The 21225-nt window shown below is 47.1% G+C and overlaps 1 protein-coding gene across 7 annotated transcripts in view; it reads left to right on the top strand.

Annotated features, from left to right (window-relative positions):
• The window catches only part of RIPOR2 (RHO family interacting cell polarization regulator 2), a 219586-nt gene that overhangs the window by 110517 nt on the left and 87844 nt on the right, over positions 1–21225 (top strand). For 3 of the 7 annotated variants that reach the window (XM_035710589.2, XM_049105878.1, XM_049105884.1), the window contains exon 1: positions 17427–17666. The exons of 2 other annotated variants lie outside the window; for them this stretch is intronic. The gene's annotated coding sequence lies outside the window, so the exon portion shown is untranslated. Of the gene's footprint in view, positions 1–17426; positions 17667–17781; positions 17921–21225 lie in introns of those variants that run through there. 2 more of the 7 variants (XM_049105883.1, XM_049105882.1) reach the window with 2 other exon arrangements.

The raw sequence follows: 21225 nt of genomic DNA, 5'->3' as shown, positions 1-21225 counted from the left end.
ATGTCATCTTCAGCTGTATAATGAGGCATAGCCCTAGGAAAAATTTTTAAGTAAAAGAAAGAGAAGAAAGAATTGTCGCCTTCTGAAAAGTGATGAGATTATGGTGCTGTCTTTTTCATTGCAATGTTTTCCTTCTTAGTCTTTGGATCACTAGGGGTTAAAAATTTAAATATTTATATTATACCAAACAGCAACCAGGGAAAACCAGCTGGACCCTCCTCCCCCTGGCTTCAGATTTCATATGAAACCATCCATTCAAAGTAAGATGCAACCAGCAAAGAAACAGGAAGAAAGTACCTTGACTTTCAGATCACTAATGGAGTCAGCTGGCTGAGGGGTTGAATATATTTTTTTCTTCTATAAATTGCCATTTAGGAAACTCTGAGAAGGAGCAAATATGAAAATATTTTCTACGGTGGGATTTTTTTTCCTATTTATATCAGCACAACAAACTGATTAAATGGTATGTGAAGAAAAGTATGTCAGAGAATCAAATATGCAGATATAATTGGTGGAAGGCACTTTTACCTACTTTCAGATTAATGATATGACTGAAATATTTGGAAAAACAAACTCTTCTCCTTCAACTTCTGGTTTACATACTGAGGGGTACTAAGGATGTCTTTGAGGTGGGACATGCTTCAGCCCCCAATTAATCTCCGTTAGTATCCCTAAAAACTGAAACATAAGTTAGAATTTTAAATCTTAATAAAAAGCTTTTTCAGAAAACATAGCTATTTCAAATGATTTACACTCTGTATATAAAGTTATATCTTGCTTTGCAAACATCTTCTAGCAGAGAGCCAAACCCCTTTTCTGACCATGTTGCTATAATACTTTCCTTAGAAAAACTCTAGAGCCACCATTGTTTCTAAATCTTTGATAGTTACCATTCAGACTTCCAAACTGAGGAAAGGTAGCATAAGAAAGCAAAATATTCAGACTCAAAACAGACCTATTTCAATTTACTAGTATCTTGATGTTAGGAAAGTTACCTAACCCTTCAGAAGCTTCATTTTCCTTCTTCCATGGGGGTGGGGATGGGGGTGATGATAATTATGGTGATAATGATTTTGGGGTGGTGATGGTGATGGCAATGGTGATAGTGATGATGATGGTGTCATCTGGTGGTGATAGTGGTCATGGTAGCAGTGATGATGATAATAATGGTGGTCATAGTGGTAGTGATGATTATGGTGGTTATGGTGGTGGTTGCCATGGTCTTGGTGATGATGATGGTAGTCATGGTGGTGGTGGTGGTCACCTCCTGAGAAAATTGCTGTGCAGTTAAAGAGATAATGTATGAGGTAATGAAAAACCATTAAGGGCCTATTATGTAAATGTCAGTTATTATGGAACTGATTTTCTCAGCTGCCCCAGTCTCCCAAGTCTATATAATTCCTCTCTCCTACTCTTGGCCTGTGATCAACAAAGACACAAGCTGAGGAGAGCAGAGTTATTTAGATTGCTCATTTCAAATGCTTTCCTGGGAATATAAAGGTGCATCTGGCTCATGAATAAACAAGCCTGGCTGCTATCTGATCTCCACTATGTGACCAAAGGAGAGCTCAGAATAACCCCATCATTTGGCACAAAATAGGTGTGTGATTTTCTACCCATATTTTATTGTTAGCCAATCTGGTCTCCCTCTGAAAATTATCTGAGTATTAAACAGTAATACATGCCAGGGCACTTTTCTTGTGGAGAGAGTCCCCTGGCCTTGGTCTGAAATTCTGGAGGTCAGGAATCATATCTCTAACAGTATCTTTAATGACATACAGTCCCTATTTCCTGGGTAAATATCTGCTTGCAATAAACATACTACAGTTGCTGCCTCCCCATCTCAATAATCTGAGAAAGTCTAGGCTTTCTATATTTGTTAAAACATTTCTAATTTATGGGATCCCTGGGTGGCTCAACAGTTTAGCACCTGCGTTCGGCCCAGGGCATGATCCTGGAGACCCGGGATCGAGTCCCACGTCAGGCTTTCTGCATGGAGCCTGCTTCTCCCTCTGCCTGTGTCTCTGCTTCTCTCTCTCTCTCTCTCTCTCTCTGTCTCTCATGAATAGGTGAATAAAGTCTTTAAAAAAAATTCTAATTTAAAGATAACACCCATTGAAATTTGAATCATATACAAGTTACAGTATTTAAGGATAACAATTAAGATTTAAATGAAGCTTCTAAAAATATCCCCTCTCGTAGTATTTTGATGGTTTTTACTTCCATTGTTGTTTAAAATATTTTCGATGATAAAACCTACTGGATGAAATTGTGGTGATCACCACAATTTTTTATTTGTTTGTAAATATACTAATGTGCACACGCATGTACACGAGGACAAATATTAGCTCAGCTGCTTAATAATATTTCTGCATGGGGCAGAGAACAAGTTAATAGGATCAACCTGCTATGAACTAATCAACACATTTTGTTGGAGCTCCATGAAAGTTATGACCAGTGCACAAAACTGGTCCGGTAGGTCAGAAATTGTACCAGCTGTAGCAGGGTTCACTAGCAATGGATCAACCAAATCCTCCCCACTCCTGGAGACACAGCTGATCGTGGGTCAGGAGCATTGCCCTCTGTCTGAGAAAAGACAACATAACCTCTGGTTATTTACAACGCAAGCTACAGAGCAGAGGATGGAAAAAACCCTAGCGTCTCCTCTTAACATGGATGATACTCCAAAAAGACAGGTGCCTATGCCTTACAACCTTCTGGGCGCTGCTGAGAATGGCATATAGTGAGTCAGTGGCTCTCTGCCCCCTCTTGACCTAGTCAGGAGTTGGCAAACCATGGCCCCAGGGCCAATCTCAGCCCACTGCCTGTTTTTGTTCACAGCCTGAAAGGTAAGAATGGTCTTTACAGATGAACATTTGCAATTGATTTAATGATGGAGAAAAGTAAACCTTGACTTCAATTATGCAAAATGTTAGCCCAAAGAAAAAGAATTCCATTCTTCTCCTAAGCAGGCCAGCATTACCAAAAAAGGAGAAAGTGCCCAATTATATTTTGAATTTTGTCAATAAAAATATGTGAAATTTTATTTTCTCTCATGATATGGAAGTATTTATATAATTTCCTTGTTTTTGCCTCTTGGTTCACAAAGCCTAAAATATTTGCTATCTGGCTTTTTATAGAAAAAGTCTGCTGACCCCTGGCCTACTTTATCAAATTCCAAATCATTTTGCCTCTTGAGGCCATTGAGAGTTTCGTGTCTCCAGCTCTTCCCCTTTTCACATCTGCTGGGAGGGTCTTATTTTTAAATCCCCACTTAAGAGGAGATTTATCCCCTTATTGTTGTTTTAAATATTCTTTTTAAGAGAATACATGTCACCATATGACACTGCTCTGTAATACCAACTGGAAGGATGGTGAAAAATCTGCAGTCCAAGCAAAACCAAAGACAGAGTGCCCTGGGTTGGGGAGGAGAGAAGACAACATCACTTAGTGGGGAGACACAGTGAGACTAGGGACGTGTTCTCCCAGCCCACCAATGAAGGAGGTAAAAGAAAGCACAAGAGGAGGGTAGTGTCCAGAGTCCTTTCCACCTACACCTCTTCATCACCTCAAGGGATTTTCCTTCCCATTGACAATTTTGGTTCACATGTGTGCCAGGTCCGAGGCCCTTGGAAACTCCTGGTAAGGAACCACTGACGTGTGAGCATGACTCCAGTCCTCTTCTTGGCTCTTCCACACATATCACCCCAAGTCTCCCGATTCACCATGGGGTGATGGTGCCAGGCTTTAGGGGGAATCATCTAAAGAAACCACAAATGGAAATACATTACTTTTGCATGAGATTACTTGGGATTAGCAGAGTTTAGATCATGCCCAAAACAGAGCTGGCTCTTTCCCACTGCCCTTTGTCTGTAATGCAGGCTACTGTGTGTCCACTTAGCCTGCATGTTAATTCAAGGGCAAGGAAACCTTTTTCAAAACAGGCATGCAGGAATGAGTGAAAGGCACTGCTGCACACACTTATGCACATTCAGTGGGGGCCACTTGGCTCCTGGTTGCCAAGCATTAGAAATAGCAGGAATGTTTAGCTCTATCGGGAATCTTTGAGTAGTTTTAACTTTCTGGAGGGGAAAATATCTTGTTGTTAAAAAGAGTCAGAGAAACATTGTCCATGATTGGTGAGAATGTAAAATGGTGCAGCTGCTATGGAAAACATTATGACAGTTCCTCAAAAAGTTAAAAATATCACTGCCATATGATCCAGAAATTCCACATCTGGGTATATACTCGAAAGAATTGAAATCAGGGTCTTGAAGAGATATTTGTACACCCAGGCTTATAGCAGCATTATTCACAATAGTCAAAAGAGGCAAGCAACCCATCAATGGCTAAATGCGCAAGCAAAATGTGGTCCATACCTATGATTGGAATATTATTCAGCCATAAAAAGGAAGGAAATTCTGACACTTGCTATAACATGGGGGAAATCTGTGGTCATTAAACTCACTGGAAGAAGCCAGTTACAAAAAACAAATAAAAAGTATGAAGTATCTAAAATACTATTATGAAGTATCTAAAGTATTCAGATTATGGAAACAGAAAACAGAAGGGTGGTTGCTGAGGGTTGGGAAGAGGAGGAAATAGGAGCTGTTGTTTAAGGGTAGAGAGTTTCAGTTTTGCAAGATGAAAAAGCTCTGGAGATTTGGGACAGAACAGCATGAATATATTTAACACTACTGAACTATATACTTAAGAATTATGAAGATGGTAAATCGTATGTGTATTTTACGACATATACATATATCTTCACGTTTTTTTTTTTTAAAAAAAGAGCTAGGAATAGCTACACTCAAACAAACAAACACAAAACAAGAAGTACCAGGCCATTGCTGAAAGTCTGCAGAAGAGTTGCTTTTTCTTGAACCACATAAATGTAACAGTAGGGAACTGAATTTCCAGGAGAGAAAGAAGTGGCTCCAGGGAGCTCATGCTGACCATGGCTGGGTGTTTCTGATAGTCTTAGAAAGACTGTGTTCTTCATAACAGGATGTGTAAGAGTTAGGTATGGGAATTCTTACCAATTTATGCCTGGTTGGGAATCAGTTTTTAGAATCTCTGCATAAATGTTTTGAGATGAGCACCTATTGCAGCTCCTCTAGAAAGGAGTAGCATAATCAGAAGAGGCAGCCACCTCAGAAGCTTATGAACTATTTAGGGATATAGGATTTACTTTATCATTCATTTAAAGAATACTTATTGGGATCTCCTGGGTGGCTCACTCGGTTAAGCTTCTACCTCCAGCTCAGATCATGATCCCAGGGTCCTGGGATCAAACCCTGCACTATATTGAGATCCCTACTCATTGGGGAGCCTGCTTCTCCCTCTCCCTCTGCCTGCTTTTGCTCTTGCTCTCTTGCTCTCTCTCAAGTAAATAAATAAAATCTTAAGAAAAAAAAGAAAAAGAATACTTAATGAATGTCTACCATGTGCTAGCTTTGGTTCTATGCAGCCCCTGGGATGAGTAGTGACTATGACAAAGCCCCTCCCCTTGTGAAGTTATATTGCAGTGGAGGGGTATAGAAAGTAGACAAAGTAAGAATAAGATGTGTCAGATGGAAAGAAGTATTATGGAGAAAATTTAAGCGCAGGGTGAGAAAGATAGGGCACAATGGCCAGGGAAGGCTTTGCTGATAAATACCCAAATGCTTGGTGAAACTGTAGATCTGACCTGGACTCCTGGGGAAGAATGTTCCAGGAAGAGCCAGAGGCCTGTGTGGCTGTAGCACAGTGTGTGCAAACAGAGAGCAGGGGAAGATGAGATCTGAGAGGTTTCGGGGGAGGTCCAGCTCTTATAAAGCCTTACAGGCCATTGGAAAGATTTGAGTTTCTGCTCTATGGGAGATGGGAAGACCCTGGTAGGTGTGGAGCACAGTGACATAATCTGATTTGCCTTTCTAAAGGATCCTTCTGACTGCTGTCTTGAAAGTGAAGATGAGGGTGTGGAGCACAAAGGCCAGGAGGCCACTTGGGGGACTTGCCATATTCCAGGAGGAGCTGATGAGGCCCTTCCTGGCCTGACACTGAGTAATTCTGGAAGTAAGGGTAGGGAGGAATTGCCAAGGATAACTCCAAGCCTTTGGCCTAAGCATCTGGAAGGACGATGTGGTTCTTTTCTGAGATGTGGAGGGCTACTGGAGGAGAGGGCTTGGAGGTGGGGCCGAGTATGGCCATGATGGGTAATCAGGAGTCCAGTTTGGGACAGTTCTGTTTACAGTCTAGATATACACAGTGGCTGACTTCATGGAGTCCCATTCCAAGCACGCACAACAGTGGGCACTTAGGAAACATCTGTGGCAACAGTTGATGATCGAGCAGCATGTACACAAGTGAAAATTGCTCATAGATTCATCACTAGCTGATGGAGACTGGGCTGTATGACTTATGTGAGCTGTTCCCTAGTGTTTATGAACACTAAAGGGAGATCAAGAGAAAGAGCAGAGGGGAAGGACTGGATGAGCAGGGCAGGCTTCTTGTAGGTGCCCATTTGAAGAAGAGAGCTTGATATCTTTGGCAGAACCATTGTGATAAATCTGATAGTCGTGGAAGAGCATCCATGGCTCTCCATCTTCACGTCGCCTCTTGCATTGGGTGCTATGCTCACCAAGTAAAAATTCTTGCATTTCTTGCCCTTTGGCTCCAAGGCTGTACACTCATAGAATCTCCACTGGAAGAGACCTACAGAGGTTTTCGATTTATCTTCCTAACAGAAGGCAGGCAAGGGGTCAGTCCACTTGCTAAACTGCTTCCCATCTTTCCCTTCCCCAAGTAGATTTATCAGCTTTTCTGTTCCACATCCATTTAACATCAAGAGCTAGCAATCAGCTCATTCACTTTTATTTTAACACAAATCCCTCAAGCTATGTCTTCAACCACTTTTCTTTATTCTAATCCTGGGGAAAACTGCTCTTCCTCCTGTAAGATAATCTTGGGTATCCTCAAAACCCATTAAAAGAACATATTAACACGTAACTCTCCAAACACTAAAATAGCCAGTCAAATATTTGTATTCCAGCAGGCACTTGAGTTGAATAATACATCTTTGCCGACAAGAGGGCAAGTGTATTCTGAGCAGTGAAGAGGGCCGAACGTCTGTGGATTAGGATGTGAAACGCAGGGGCACGCGGCCACAGCTGTTGACCTTGAATTCCTCTTTGAACGTGGTGCCCAGGGCTGAGAGGCACTTCTCAGAGAAGCCTGTGTACACTCACGCTTCTAAAACCTGCCGGTGCCCAGTGGTTCCGTCCTCATACTGACTTGGCCACTGTCTTGGGTGCAAAGAACAAACGAGAGCAGATGTTCACATTTTTCTTCCTCAGGGAGCCCTTTGAGACTCGTAGAGGAAGGGTCAGTGATGGAAGAGGCTGAACAAAGCCTTCCAACCCCCCACCCCCACCCCCACCCCCACATGGAAGCCTGCCAGCAGACAGCTGTTCCAGCCTCGGCCTGCTGCCGCTAATGAAAACATAAGCAGGATCCGATGAAAGCTATTTAATGGGAGATTGCTTGGAGCAGCCACTTTCTCTGGAGATTTGCTTAAACCAAAGCACGTGGATTTGCTACCGTTGCTGTGAAGTCTTCACCTCCAGCAGCCTGAGTGTGAATGACCTATTTCGAATGTGACAGCCAATTACACTTCGGTGGCGTGAATAATTTATTAGGTTCAAGAGCACCATCAACCAGGGATATTACAACAGCCTCACTGCCTGGCTAATTATGGAGGGTGACAGCGTCCTGTCCCGTTGTCACAGCTCCCGCCCAAAGCTGCCAGAGTCCTCTCATGGACTACGTGAGAGCAGAGAGGGAACATCGGGAAACGGGGCTAGGCCTGGTGCCACACTACCAAAGAAGGCTTTGTGGGTTGAGCAAGCTGTGCCTGGGGAGTCAGATTTCCACTGTCTCCTCTGCCAAGCAAAAGGGGTGGGGAGTGGGGAGCAAGAGGGATGTTGTCTCCAGTGTACCGATTTTGCATAAAATGTCTGTGGAGTTGGGGGTGGAGGCTGTGAAGTGGGGATTTAGGAAGAAAGGCCCAGACCCTGAAACTAGGAGGGTAGCTCGTGGTTTCCAGGCCTCGGGGAGGGGCCATGAGCCTGCCCGCCCTGCAGCTGGTCCCCACACCAGAGTGGGACCCCAGCAGCTACACAGGGAAGGGCTCAGCCCCAGGAGCCCACGCCCAGTTCCAGGGTATCCTCCTGTGCATGGAGCTGTCACTGAGCTCTGCAGCTCGCTCTCACTTCTAGCCTCACTTGATTAGTAGTGACAGATCACTTCACCTCGCAGACTCCTGTTTCAGACTGAATTGGACTCCAACATAACATCCATGAAGATGGTGAGGCTTCACAACCAGCCACAAAGTGTTCAGTAATGTGGCTTCTGGGCCTGGGATACCTTCTAAAGTCACCTCCTGAATTTAATAGTCTCGATCTTTTGAATTAGGCAGGGACTGATGTTTGGGAAGACGGTGTAATCAGGAGGACGTAAGAAGGAAAGGGATAGAGCTGGATTGTGTGCAACAATGGCCCTGGTCTAAAATAGAAAGAGAAGCAGGGGCATCTGGGGGGTTCAGCTGGTTAGGCTTCCAACTTTTGGTTTTGGCTCGGGGCCCTGATCTCAGGGTCATGAGTTTGAGCGTCACATCAGGCTCTGCACTCAGTGGCAGTCTGCTGGGGATTCTCTCCCTCTCCCTCTGCTCCTCCCTGCTCGCTCCCTCTCTAAAATAAATAAATACATAAAATCTTTTAAAAGAGAGAGAAAAAAAACAAAAACAGTGAAGAGTTACCTAAAGAAGAGTTTTAAAATATGAATGACTGAAGAGAAGCAGATTTTGCATTTTTTCAATAATCAATGGGTGGCTATTAATGTGTATTGATCAAGTATTATCAGGAAACTGATGGCTCCCTCCACATAGAATAATTCAAGGGAGCTTTCTGTACAAAGAGATGGCTTACAAAGGTGTAGGTGGAGTATAGGAGAGCCAGAGGGCCTGGCTCTGTGGGGTCACTCTGGGATCCAGAAGATGGAAGAGAAAGAGGTTGTTAGAACCGACAGGATGGAGGCACAGAGGGCTACCACAGGGAAGCTGTTATCTTTTAAAAGGGGATGTAGCAAGCCCAGCATGACCTCCCAGGGCAGACCGAGGAATGGATATCCTCGCCTCATTCCCTTCCCTTTTACCTGTGCCCTGTTTGGGCTCCCACTGGCAAAACCCCACCAGGCATCACAGGGCAGCGTAGCCCCAGGGGCAGAGGACAGAGACAGGAAGCTGGAGGATGGACAGGAGGGGTCATGCAGACTAGCCTGCTAGCCAGGGACTGCATCAGGCCTGGGGACACAGTATAAATAAGTCACCTTGGAGATTCCTACAGACAAATCTCTTCTTTCATGTGTCTGCTGTTGATGAGGGAAAGGGAATGGATTTACTATAAAGCCAAAGTCAATTTATAACCTATCAAGTACCAAGCATTGTATTTACACATATATCCTGTTTCCAGTTACTTCTACAATCATTTTTAATGATTGTATTTTAATTTTTTAAAAGATTTTATTTATTTATTCATAAGAGACACAGGCAGAGGGAGAAGTAGGCTCCCGGGAGAGTGGGGGTGGGGGTTATGGGAGATGATCCCAGGACTCTGATCCCTTCACCTGAGCTGAAGACAGGTGTTCAACCACTGAGCCACCCTGGAGTCCCTATGGTCATTTTAAAATCTATAGTTATTTTAGCATCTGCAATAATATTTTGTGAATTAAACTTATGCCATTTACCTTCAGCCTTAAAGGTTCATAAGCTATAGGGATTTGCAAAGTTAACATTCTGCGGGTTTATCAGAGTAGGTCAGAACTTCCCAGCATGTGGCCTAAGGACCTCGGAGGCTTCCCAACACTCTTTTATCAGTTCCAAAAGGGGGTGTCTGGGAGTATACTCCCAAAGGTCCTTAATAATTTTTTTAAGTGTAAAAGAGTTCAGTCTAGATTATATGAGATATATATATACACATATATATATATATCTCACATGTACCTGTTACATGAAAAATCAAATAGCTAGTCTAGATTATGTTATTGTGTCATAGGTCTTGAGACCAAAAAATTGGGAACTGCTGCTCCAAACGATAGTACAGAAAATGACCTCTCCCTGTAGTGTAATAATAATGTATGAGCAATCCAATCTCAAGTTTCTGAATAGATGGGGATTGTTGGCAGCGTTTAAGGCATATTTTGTTTCCTGCCAGCTTTGAACCTCTTGCGGACTATCTTTTACCCATGTAGTCTTCCAGGTCCCTCAGTGTAGAAACTGGAAGTGGGGGTGGAGGTGGGGTTTAGGACGGGGATCATTTGTTCAAGTAGATAGGCCTGATTTCAGCATCCCTGAGACATTCATTCCTGGGACACGCTAAAATGCTAAGTGTGTTGGCCAAACACATTTCCCATTGTGCAAGCAGATAGTGTGACAATGGTGAGGAAGCCACAGCCTGAGATGTCTACTCCCTTGAGAACCTTATCATCAGCACCAGGCACAGGCAAAGGAAAATGAGGTCTTGCTCTCAGCAGCTCAGCAAGCAGTAAGCAGGACCCAGCTGTCATCTGTCAAGTTGAAACATACTTCTGTACATACAGCTCTGATGTCAATCAATGCAGGCATGTTATGCTCTTTTTCCAGGGGAAAAGATGGCAGAAGCCAGCAGGGCACGTGATATGCTCTCATTCCTCATTTAGCCAATATTTGCAGACTATCCTCTACACTCTTTAATATAAAACTTCCATTACTGTCAGTGGCACTAAGCATAGTTTCTGATATCAAGGAACATATACACTAAAGAGGAGAAGTATACCAAGTATCTGTGACAGAAGGAAATTACGGGACTGGGTCTGTACTTAGGGGGACATGGCAGTTATAGGAGAGTGCAGGGAGAGCATGGCAGGCCAAGGAAGGCATCATGAAAGAGTTAGTGTTTGACCAGAGCTTCATTGGCTGTGCAGGGTTTCTAGAGACCAACATCAGAGGTCAGAGAAAAAGCAATGGGCAATTCTCAGCAGAGAATTTCCAGGCAGTGATAATGGCCTGAACAAAACTGGTGGAGGCAGGAATTGTCAAATGTCAGAGTCAAAGGACGCTTGGCAATCAAGTTGTCCAAACCCTTCATTTGACAGGTGAGGACACAGATTTCAAAGGTAGAGATTTGCCCTGAGTTTTCTATTGGCAGAACCAAAATAGAACCCAAGTGTCTGCAAATCAGAGACTGTGTACAGGGCTGTTCCTTGGACACTGAGTGTAGCCAAAAGAGCTAAACCTAGAGCCAGAAGTGCAGGTGCTGGGGTGTGCTGAAAAGGCTTATGGAGCAGCATTGGAGTGCCAAGTGGGCTGGGCACCTCTTTGGATGATATCTAGACCAGCGTTTCCCAAAGTACCTTCTGAGACAAATGTGCCAGACCTGTCAGCGTGCTTGTTAAAATGACTGACTTAGAGTGGCAGAAAAGGTGACTCAAGATCTGCATTTTAGGGACACCTGGGTGGCTCAGTGTCCTGAGCCTTTGGCTCAGGTCATGATCCTGTCCTGGGATCGAGTCCCACATCAGGCTCCCTCTGCCTATGTCTCTGCCTCTCTCTGTGTGTCTCCCATGAATAAATAAACAAAATCTTAAAAAAAAAAAAAAAAAGGTCTGCATTGTAAACTCCTTCTCTGAGTGATCCTTTTGCGCTTCATAAGTCAGAAAATTAAAAATAAGAAGAAATAGAGAAAGATTGGTCAGAGCAGCAAAGGGAAGAAAGAATTCAGCAGATGTAAGCAAGGTGGAGGATAAAGAGTTACAGTACAAGGAAAGGGTTCAAGAATCTTAGAGCTGGCCGCATTCCAAGCCATGGTCTGGCCGTGCACTTGGGTGGCCGAATGCCTATAGAGGAAGGTCATAAGAGTACAGAAGGAATTTCAAAATCAGGATGTTAGATCTGGTATCCATATGGATATTAAGCATCATAGTTAGGAAAAGAGATTAGATCTCAGTTGTATCTGGCCACCCCTAGGACTAGTCCACTAGACCAAGAGTAGAAGCCAGAATGTGCTAGCATCATGGGCAGAAGGAATATATAGAAATATAAATGAATAGGGGTCACTAGATCTAAGCAAATCTGAGACCTTCCATCAGTTCTGCTTTGTGACAGCAGTGGGTCTTCAGGCACGTTCCAAGGTCTGTATTAAATATTTAAATCTTTAAATAGAAGAAATCTAAATCAGAAAAATAAATGGGTTGCATTTTGGATGCTCTTCTGTTTGCCACTAAGGAACTGCATATTTACTAGGATCAATTGCCCCTTCTTCTACTCCTACAGAAAGAACAAGCGGGCTGACTTGGCCAATGCCAACCCCAAACAGGCTTAAATAAATCCCCATGCAAGAAAAGCCGGATAAAATTCTGTTACTGAAAGAGAGCATCTTCAGTGCTGCTGAGGTTCAAACACCCTGTTATATGGAACCAGAAATAATCACAGTTCCCACAGCACCATAGTACTTCCTCTTTCTTAAAACCCACCTCGGTTATGTACGGCTGTCCTCATGCCAGGCTCTGTGAGATGAGTTACATGACTTTCATGTTTTCCTCTATGTCTCCTGCCCTTGGTTGTAATAACGTCACTACCTTGGAGTGTTTTCAACTAAGACTGGAATCTGGGGAGGAGGGTCAGGGGGACTTGTATTACACTCTTTCTCCTTTGGGAGAACCATGTCTTCCCACTCGGTGACATAAAATCTCACAACCAGCAGAGTTGTCTCTAATACCTGCACCTTCTGCATCCCCTACCACCTCACACTCTGCCCCATGCCTGACAGGCTCTGGGCCTCATTGTTTCCCTGCATGAGGTTACAAGGGCTCAGCCAAGGTGTCTCCATATGCCTGGCCCAGGGAAATTTTGAGAAAGAAGAAACCTGGTTAGGCAATAGTAGGGACCTAGAAAGAAGGACATGGTATTATAACAGAGAGCGAGGTGACGGGGGGAAATAATCACTCAAGGATGGAGACTTGGGTGACAACAGCAGGGGCAGTAATTTGAGGAGCAGTGTGAAGTCCTCTGGATTAAGCACCTGGAGATCTTGGTTCTAGTGCTGACTCTGGTTGTGTAACCCTGGGCTCTGGGATTGGGACTAGACACGCTGCTAAGGATTGTGTCCTGGTTATGGGGGTCCGTGTTGCCCCATCCCTCGCTCGTACATGGACCTGATCTCAGGGCAGGGTCTCTATTGAGACTGGCAAGGTCTAGAAAGTCACTCCGGATGGATCCTTGTGCCAGGTGCCAGTTCAGGGAGGGAAATGAGCCCCTGCTAGGTATTCACCTTGTATCCCCTACATGCTCCTTTCCTGAGGGAAAAGCTCAAGGAGGATTGGCTGACTTACCATTGCCACCTCATTCCTGTTTAGAGCTTAATCCTGAGGCTGAGACACTGAGGCAAGCTCACAGGAAGCCTGGGAGCCACTCCCTGCCTGTCTCAGTCCCCTGGCCTCCAGCACTGTGTGCACACACCCCTGCCCCCATACTCCTACCCAAGCCTCAGCAAGATATCCCAAACCCAATGGGGGAAACTGAGGCCAGGAAATGGAATGTACTATAGCAAACAGAGCCTTAAATGTTTATCATCTCTGACTTTGAGTAACAGCTTCATCTCGGTGATCATGAACACGTTACGTTGTCAACCTATGACAGCATCAGTTTTCTTATCTTTCCAGTGGGGACAGTAATCGAAAGAGGGATTGTAGAGCATCTGGGTGGTTCAGTTGGCTAAGCATCTGCCTTTGGCTCAGGTCATGATCTCAGGGTCCAGGGATCAAGTCCTGCATCAGGCTTTCTGCTCAGTGAGGTGTCTACTTTTCCCTCTGCCCCTTCTTCTACTCCTGCGCACTATCTCTGCAAATAAATAAAAATCTTTGAAGAAAAGAAAAGAGGGATTGTAGTAGACTTAGGTGAGACAGTGTCTGTAAAGCAAAGCACCAGGCATCATCTATGATCCTTATGAAATCCTCCACCCTCCCTCCCATAAAATTCAGATGAGGTCTACAGCAGATCCCGTTCCTCATCCAGAAGGCAGTGGAATTGGGAAGGTGGGTGCTGGGGATGCAAACAAATGTTTGCATTTCTGCAAATTCATATGTTAGAGCCCTCACTCCCAGTCCAGCTATATTTGGAGTAGGGAAGCAATTAAGGTTAAATGAGGTCATGAGGGTGGGGCCCGGAGGCCCTAGGATTAGTGTCCTTGTAAGAGAGCTGCCACCAGAGAGCTCACTCCCTCTCCTTATGCACGTGCACTGGGAAACACTGGGTGAGGATGTAGCAAGAAGGCCACTGGCAAGCCAAGCTGGAAAGAGAGCCCTCACCAGAAACAAAGGCAGCCAGAACGTTGTTCCTGGATTTCCAGCTCCCAGCACTGTGAGAAAATAAGTGTCTGTTCCGTAGGCTACCCAGTCTGTGGTATTCTTTAGAGCAGCCCCTCGAGGCTAATACAGTGGGAAATGGAAAGTCTACCATCCTCCAGGGTGATTATTAGGCCCTGCTTCTCCCTCCAGGATTTTTCTACATGGCCCTCCTTGCACTGATGCTAATCTGCGGTAGCTCTTTACCCCTTTCTTCCAAAATTTCTACTGCATATCTGTGCTTCTCTCCAGGTCTCCTTCTCCAGAGTAAGGTAAACAGATTTAAGATGTTCTTTTTTTTTTTTTTTATTTTTTTTTATTTATTTATGATAGTCACAGAGAGAGAGAGAGAGAGAGAGGCAGAGGGAGAAGCAGGCTTCATGCACCGGGAGCCCGACGTGGGATTCGATCTGGGGTCTCCAGGATCGCGCCCTGGGCCAAAGGCAGGCGCCAAACCACTGTGCCACCCAGGGATCCCGATTTAAGATGTTCTAACGGTTCTGAGGAGAGCAGGGCAAGGGGTCTGGGAAAAACAGATATAGCCTAGAGTATTTAAACTGGGTCTTGATGAATTTCCCATATTGGGAAATGGGCAAAGGCGATGCAGATGGATAATGGCTGGGGGTGGGGTTGACAAGGGAAGAAAAGGATCAAGTAAGAAAGAATGCTCTAGAACCACACAGAGGGATTCATTCATCTTTCACTCAGTAGGTAGATACTTACTCCTTGCCCTGTGCTGGGGATACAGTATCTAAAGACAGAAAAGGTCTCTGCCTGTCTGATCTCATGGTCCAGGGAAAGAGAGACAAGAAACAAGCAAAAAAGGCAAAAAGGCAAAAAGGCAAAAAGGCAAAAAAAAAAAAAGACCATTACAATTTACAATTAGTGCTCTAAAAGACGTAGGGTTTTGAAAAAGAATAACTTTTGGGAAGGGTATACTCAATGGTGAGGGTGGCCAAGGAAGACCTCTCTTCACATGTTTACAGAATTGAAAGAAAGCCCCCGTGGTCAGAGCTTAGTAAGAGGAGGAATGGGATCCCTGGGTGGCGCAGCGGTTTAGCGCCTGCCTTTGGCCCAGGGCGCGATCCTGGAGACCTGGGATCGAATCCCACGTCGGGCTCCCGGTGCATGGAGCCTGCTTCTCCCTCTGCCTATGTCTCTGCCTCTCTCTCTCTCTCTCTCTCTCTGTGTGTGTGTGTATGTGTGTGTGACTATCATAAATAAATAAAAATTAAAAAAAAAAAAAAGAGGAGGAAGCGGGTCCTCAAGAGGCCAGAAGGGCTTTGGAGCATTAAAATGAAGTTTGGATTTATTCTCCAATAAATGGGGAATGCAGGGTTTTAAGCAGGAGGGTGACCACAATGTATTTATAGTCTAAAAGAGGAAGCTTTCTGTATTGGTTATCTATTCCTGTGTAGCAAATGGTCACAAATGTAGCTGTTCAAAAGAACACCATGGACAAGTTACATTGTCACTCTTGAATCTCAGTTTTCCCATCCATTATGGGAGTAATAACGCCGACTGCAGAATTATACTCAGGAATAAATGATCCCATACTCATGAAGTATCTGCTCCAAAGCCAAGGTTATAAGAAGACAGCCCATGAACTGTAGTGTTCAGCATAGCAAGGCCTGGCTCAAGCCAACCAACCTCACCAGGGACTGACGAATTGACAAGAATACCAATACTGAAAACATATGAAGAATAACTGGCCATGCAGCCTGGAATGTTCCTATCATATGGTTGACACATTTTCTCCTCTGAAAGGCATGCTTGCATGGGAAGACTGAGAAACAATTTTGTAAATTAAAAGGAGGGCAAAGAGAGGTGCTGTCTTGAAAAACCAGGGGCTCAGACTGTTAGGGCACTCACTCATGCTGCCCTTCCTGGTCTCAAGCAGAGACCGGGGCTTGCTCTGGGAGGTCTTTCTAACACATAAAGCACTCTCTGCTCCTGTTGTATCCTTAGGCGGGTTGTGACTCACTAGTTGTTCAGGCTATGTTTTTAGCTGTTCATATTCAGGGGCTGAGGATGCCGACCGTCCCCCGCCACAAGTGGATACAGGTGTTCCCGTGTTGCCACAGCCTCCTGTAATGTTCCCTTTGGGTCATTGTCCAAGTTCATCAATTCTTACCAGTCCACTCACACAGTTACAGAATCCCAAGCTGGGTCATTGTGGAGGGTGGGAAGATATATTCACAGTACCGTTTTATTTAACATATCCTAAATACACAGTTTATTCAGTTTGGTGGCTTTATAGATTAGGAAACCCAAGCAGAGCAGACAGACAGACATTCTCTGTCTAAGCAGGTGACAGAGACCTTGTCCGCGGGTCCTTAAGGATTCCCAGTCTCATACAGTGTCCATCCAAAAGACCCTTGATGGGATGTGTTGTCAGACCCACACTTTCCCAAAGAAAAGCTTTCTGTATAGCTCAAATCCACTAAAACCAAACCAAAACCAAACAAAAAAACCACACACACACACACACACACACACACACACACACACCCCAACCGTTTCTCCCTATCATTCCGAGATCTGTCCACCCAAACGGGCTCTAGTGGAGTGCCCGCACAAAGCAGATCTCCCCAGGGGTGCTTTCCAGCACAACTCTTGCCTTGAACAACGAATTTCACCCCATCCCCAACTACACGCGCGCGCGCGCACACACACTCGCACACACACACACACACACACACGCACGCACACATGCGCGCACACACCGCCGCCGCCCCCGCGCAAGGTTTCCAAGGCAGAGCCTCTCTTCCAAATCCCCCGTCTTGGTGGACTCCCCTGGCCTCTCCCTCCAGGGCACTCTACCCCCAGCGCGAATTCCGCGGATAACTCGGAAGCTGCGGCGCGGCTGGGGCCGAGGGTCCGGGCGCGCCCGCGGTCAGCTGGAGGCCGAGCGCACAGGCAGCCTCGGGAGCCGGGCAGCTGTCTCCGCAGCCCCCCCCGCCCCCGCCCCCGCGCCGCGCCCCCCGCCCCCGCCCCCGCCCGCGCGCTCCCCTCGGCTCCGCCGGCCCTGCCGCTGCCCCCCCACCCCCAGCTGCCGCGAGCGGACTCGGGAGGGCGGCCGGGGTCTGCGCGGGGACCCTGCTGCGCCCCGCGGCCTCTGTCCCCTCCCCCCGAGCTCGGCTGTCTGCAACGCCGGGGCCCGGCTGCCGGGAACAGCCTGGGCACGGAGGCTTGTACTCGCCGGACAGCCCAAGTGTCCCCTTATCATGCCGAGGAGCCTTCGTCTCTAGGTACGTGCACCTTCGTGCGTCCTTGTTTCGCTACCGATTCCGCCTGCAGCCCGGGTGAGGGGCGTCCTGGGCGGGGGCGAGGTTGCAGGTTCGGAGCCGTGGGGCCGCGCGCCCTCGGCGTCCTGCGCCCCGGAGGCTCCGCGCGGGTGCCCACAGGGGAGGGCCGCCAAGTTGCCGCGCCGAAAGGGACACGCACTTGTGCAGGCGGTGAGCTGGGGGGCGCCCGGGAGCGCCGAGGGACGGGGCGCGACGTGGTGAGGAGCCCGCGGTCGGTCGTGCCCGGGCGGGATGGGGAGCGGGGGTCCCGGGGCGGCCCCGGGGCACACGCGCACCGGTGCGACCACCCGTGCTCCCGGGCGTGGGGGGGGGGGCGGCGGCCTGCTGTCCCCCCAGCGACCTCCGGCATTGTTCTCGGGTGCCGGGTCCCGCTAGGGCAGGAGCCTGGGCTCCAGGGTCTCGCCTTGCCCGGAGACTTGGCTGTGAACCAGCCTCTTCCCCGCGTGTCTGAAATCCACGCAGGTGGGGGGGCGGGGGGCGAGATGACAATGGAGAGAAGAGGCGGGCGGACGCCGGCCAGTGTCTGTAAGGATGGGGGGGGGAGGGACGATGCACCCAAGGACCCAAGGACGGGAGCACCCCGCAAGTTTCTGTGCCTTGGGAGGGGTCTCGTGTCACCACGAGAGGCTGTGGCCTCCTCGCCTCCTCCCAGGGCGCGGGGGGCAGAGAGAGCAAGTCCGTTCACAGCGGAGCGAGTGCTCCCTGGAATTGCGCGAGCCTTGGCCATCCAGATGTGAAGGTGGCAGCGGCGCCCTGCGATCCCTGGTGCCAAGTGGCAGCGCCCCGAGGGCCAGCAGAGCCGGTGGAAAACCGAGGGAGCCGGGCTGCTGGGGGGAGCGGGGATTGCAGAGGGGTCTGGCGGCTTACGAGGCTCTCGTCCCGGGGACACGCAAACGTACGCGTTGCTGGAGTGACCCAGGGGAAGTGCTTAAGCTTTTGATTGTGGGGCTCATGACAGTCTCAGGAAACGTGGGGGCCGTCTTTCCTCCTGCTCCCTCCTTCTGCACGCTCAGATCCAGGCACCTGGTTGGAATCCTAGGACAGCGACCAACCATTGCCCCCATTCCCAGAGCACCAGCGGTTGGCCCTCTCTAGGGGACTGGGCTGGGCACCTGGGGTCCGCATCTGCCCCTTTGTTACCGGACACGCAATCATTTCTTCCTTTTTGTTTTCTCTTCGGTTTCTCTGGCTCTGAGAAGGTGCCTCGTCTCCTCCCCTCCCCCCCGCCCCGTACTCGCTTATTCACCCCCTTCCTCTCAGCCTCCTTGGGCCAGTTCAGCCAGGAGCATACACATGATCCCGGCATTGTCTTCATCTCTCTGTTTCCGCGGCTGTCACAAGCAGGGGGCGTCCCCGTGAACCCTCTAGGAACCAGGATGGCCAGGCTATCCTCCAGCGGTTAATTAGGAAGCATCCAGTAGCCTTCCCCTTCTGTAGGAACAAATTGCAGGGGTGTGTCTAGGCGGGGTAAGAGCAGTCAGGGTGGGGATGGGGAGGGCCTCCCCCCTCTTCACCACTTCTCTCAGCCCAGCCCTCAGGGTCAAGCCTCCTGTGCTCCTGCTAGGCTTGCCCTTCAGCTGAGAATCTGCCAAATTCTGGCCCTTCTCAGGGAAGGTAAAGCAAATGTCTGTTGTCCAAACATCTGAAAATGGGACCATTGGAGAATCAGCTCAGTAAACACAGGCTGCCTATATTGCTTTTCCAAAAGACCCCCCCACCAACTGGTGTCGCCTCACTCTTTCTCTGACACTCCAGTGTGAGATTTCCCTTTGCATATTTTATCCTTAGTATAAATATAAAGAAATACTAAGCCAGAGCAAGGAATAACTGCAAGCATCCACTAAGGACTTGCATAGCATTCTGAGTACCCAAACACAGATTCCAGAAATGGCAACCCTTCCTGTGGGTGACTGCAAAGTTAAATTCCTTCCAGCAGAAAAGAGACGCATCCCCTTTCACAGGTGACCTAGAGAAGCCAAAGGGGCTGGGAGGGAGCTATTTATGTCTATACATGTTGGTAGCTAATCTCGCATAAAAATTCCACTCTTTAGTATTGAAGTCCCTGGGTTTGGGGCCCTGCCTGTGACTGCCAGGTGTCCTCCCCTAAATCTGAGTCACTTCATGGAAACACCCCTACTATGGTAAAACCCCACAGCCCAGCTGTGATACCAACCACATGCCGACTTCTAAATGTAACCGAGTCACTTCTCTGTTATATTTTGGTTTAATTCACAGATTATTGGCTCATCTTTCAGTGTCAGAGACTAAAACCCAGACAAAGGCAGTTACGGAGAGTGAGCAGAGCAGCTTGCTCGTTTTATAATTAAGTGGCCAGATCCATCAGATCAGGCAAACAATAGTCCCTTGGGTTGAAGAGTTTGCAAACCAGTGTTTTATTTTACTGTTCATTGCATTCAGGGGGTTGGGGCAAAAAATAATAAAGCTGTTTTGTTTTCATTCTGAAAATAAGTCAGGAGTCTAAAACCAGCTTCTTGCTTTTCTTGGGAGGAAGTGGTGGTAGAAGTGAAAGTCCATTTTATTGAACACAATGGGTGCTCCTTGGGGCTACAGCAGATTTGACTTTCCACTTGAGCTTCCTCTGCACTAGTGGTCTGAGCAGGGCCTCGTGCTTCTGAATAGCTTCTTGACCAACGTTATGTTCATCTGCCAAGCTGAACTCCATGAGCTAGAGGAGATAGACAGCTTGTGTTTGTGGCCATTCAACCAGAAAAGAATACCAGCTGAAAACAGACAAGCAAGGGAATTGGGGAGGGAGGGAGGGAGAGGAGGTATAGATAGGCCAGCAGCACATATAATTGGTTCCCCAAGGGCAAATCTGGACGCGGAATGGTGTCATAAAGCAGTTGTCATGTAAACATCCCACAATGTGATTATTAGAAAGATCTAATCAGAAAGGAAAATGATTACGATTATGGGCCTTTCTTTTTCTTTTTAAGTAGGCTCCACACCCAGCATGGAGCCCAACACGGGGCTTGAACTCACCACCCTGAGATCAAGACCTGAGCTGCGACCAAGTTTAACCAACTGAGTCACATACACACGCCCCCTCCCCCTTTTTCTTTAACAGTTTTATTTATTTGAGAGACAGAGAGAAAAGGGAGCATGAGCAGGAGGAAGGCAGAGGGAGATAGAGAAGCAGATTCCCTGCTGAGCAAGGAGTCTGAGCAAGGGGCTCTACCCCAGGACCTTGGGATCATGACTCTAGCCAAAGGCAGATGTTTAGCCAACTAGGCCACCTAGGCACCCCACTTCTTCTTCTTCTTCTTTTTTAAGTAGAGTATCTGCCTTTCATCTGGAGGGAGCCCTCCTCTGGCTCTTAATTCCTCTCCACTTTCGGAGTCATATCCTTGCAGGCGGTTTCTTGGGACAACATTCTACCCCTGAAAATGAAAACCTCACCATTGTCTACAGGGAAGCATTCAAGTTTATTCAACTGAACAAAAAATCACTCGACACATTTATCTTTGATGAATTAATTTGG

This window comes from Canis lupus, chromosome 35 (genome assembly GCF_003254725.2).
Source record: "Canis lupus dingo isolate Sandy chromosome 35, ASM325472v2, whole genome shotgun sequence".
Lineage (NCBI taxonomy): Eukaryota > Metazoa > Chordata > Mammalia > Carnivora > Canidae > Canis > Canis lupus.
This window is presented reverse-complemented; position numbering and strand designations above follow the sequence as displayed.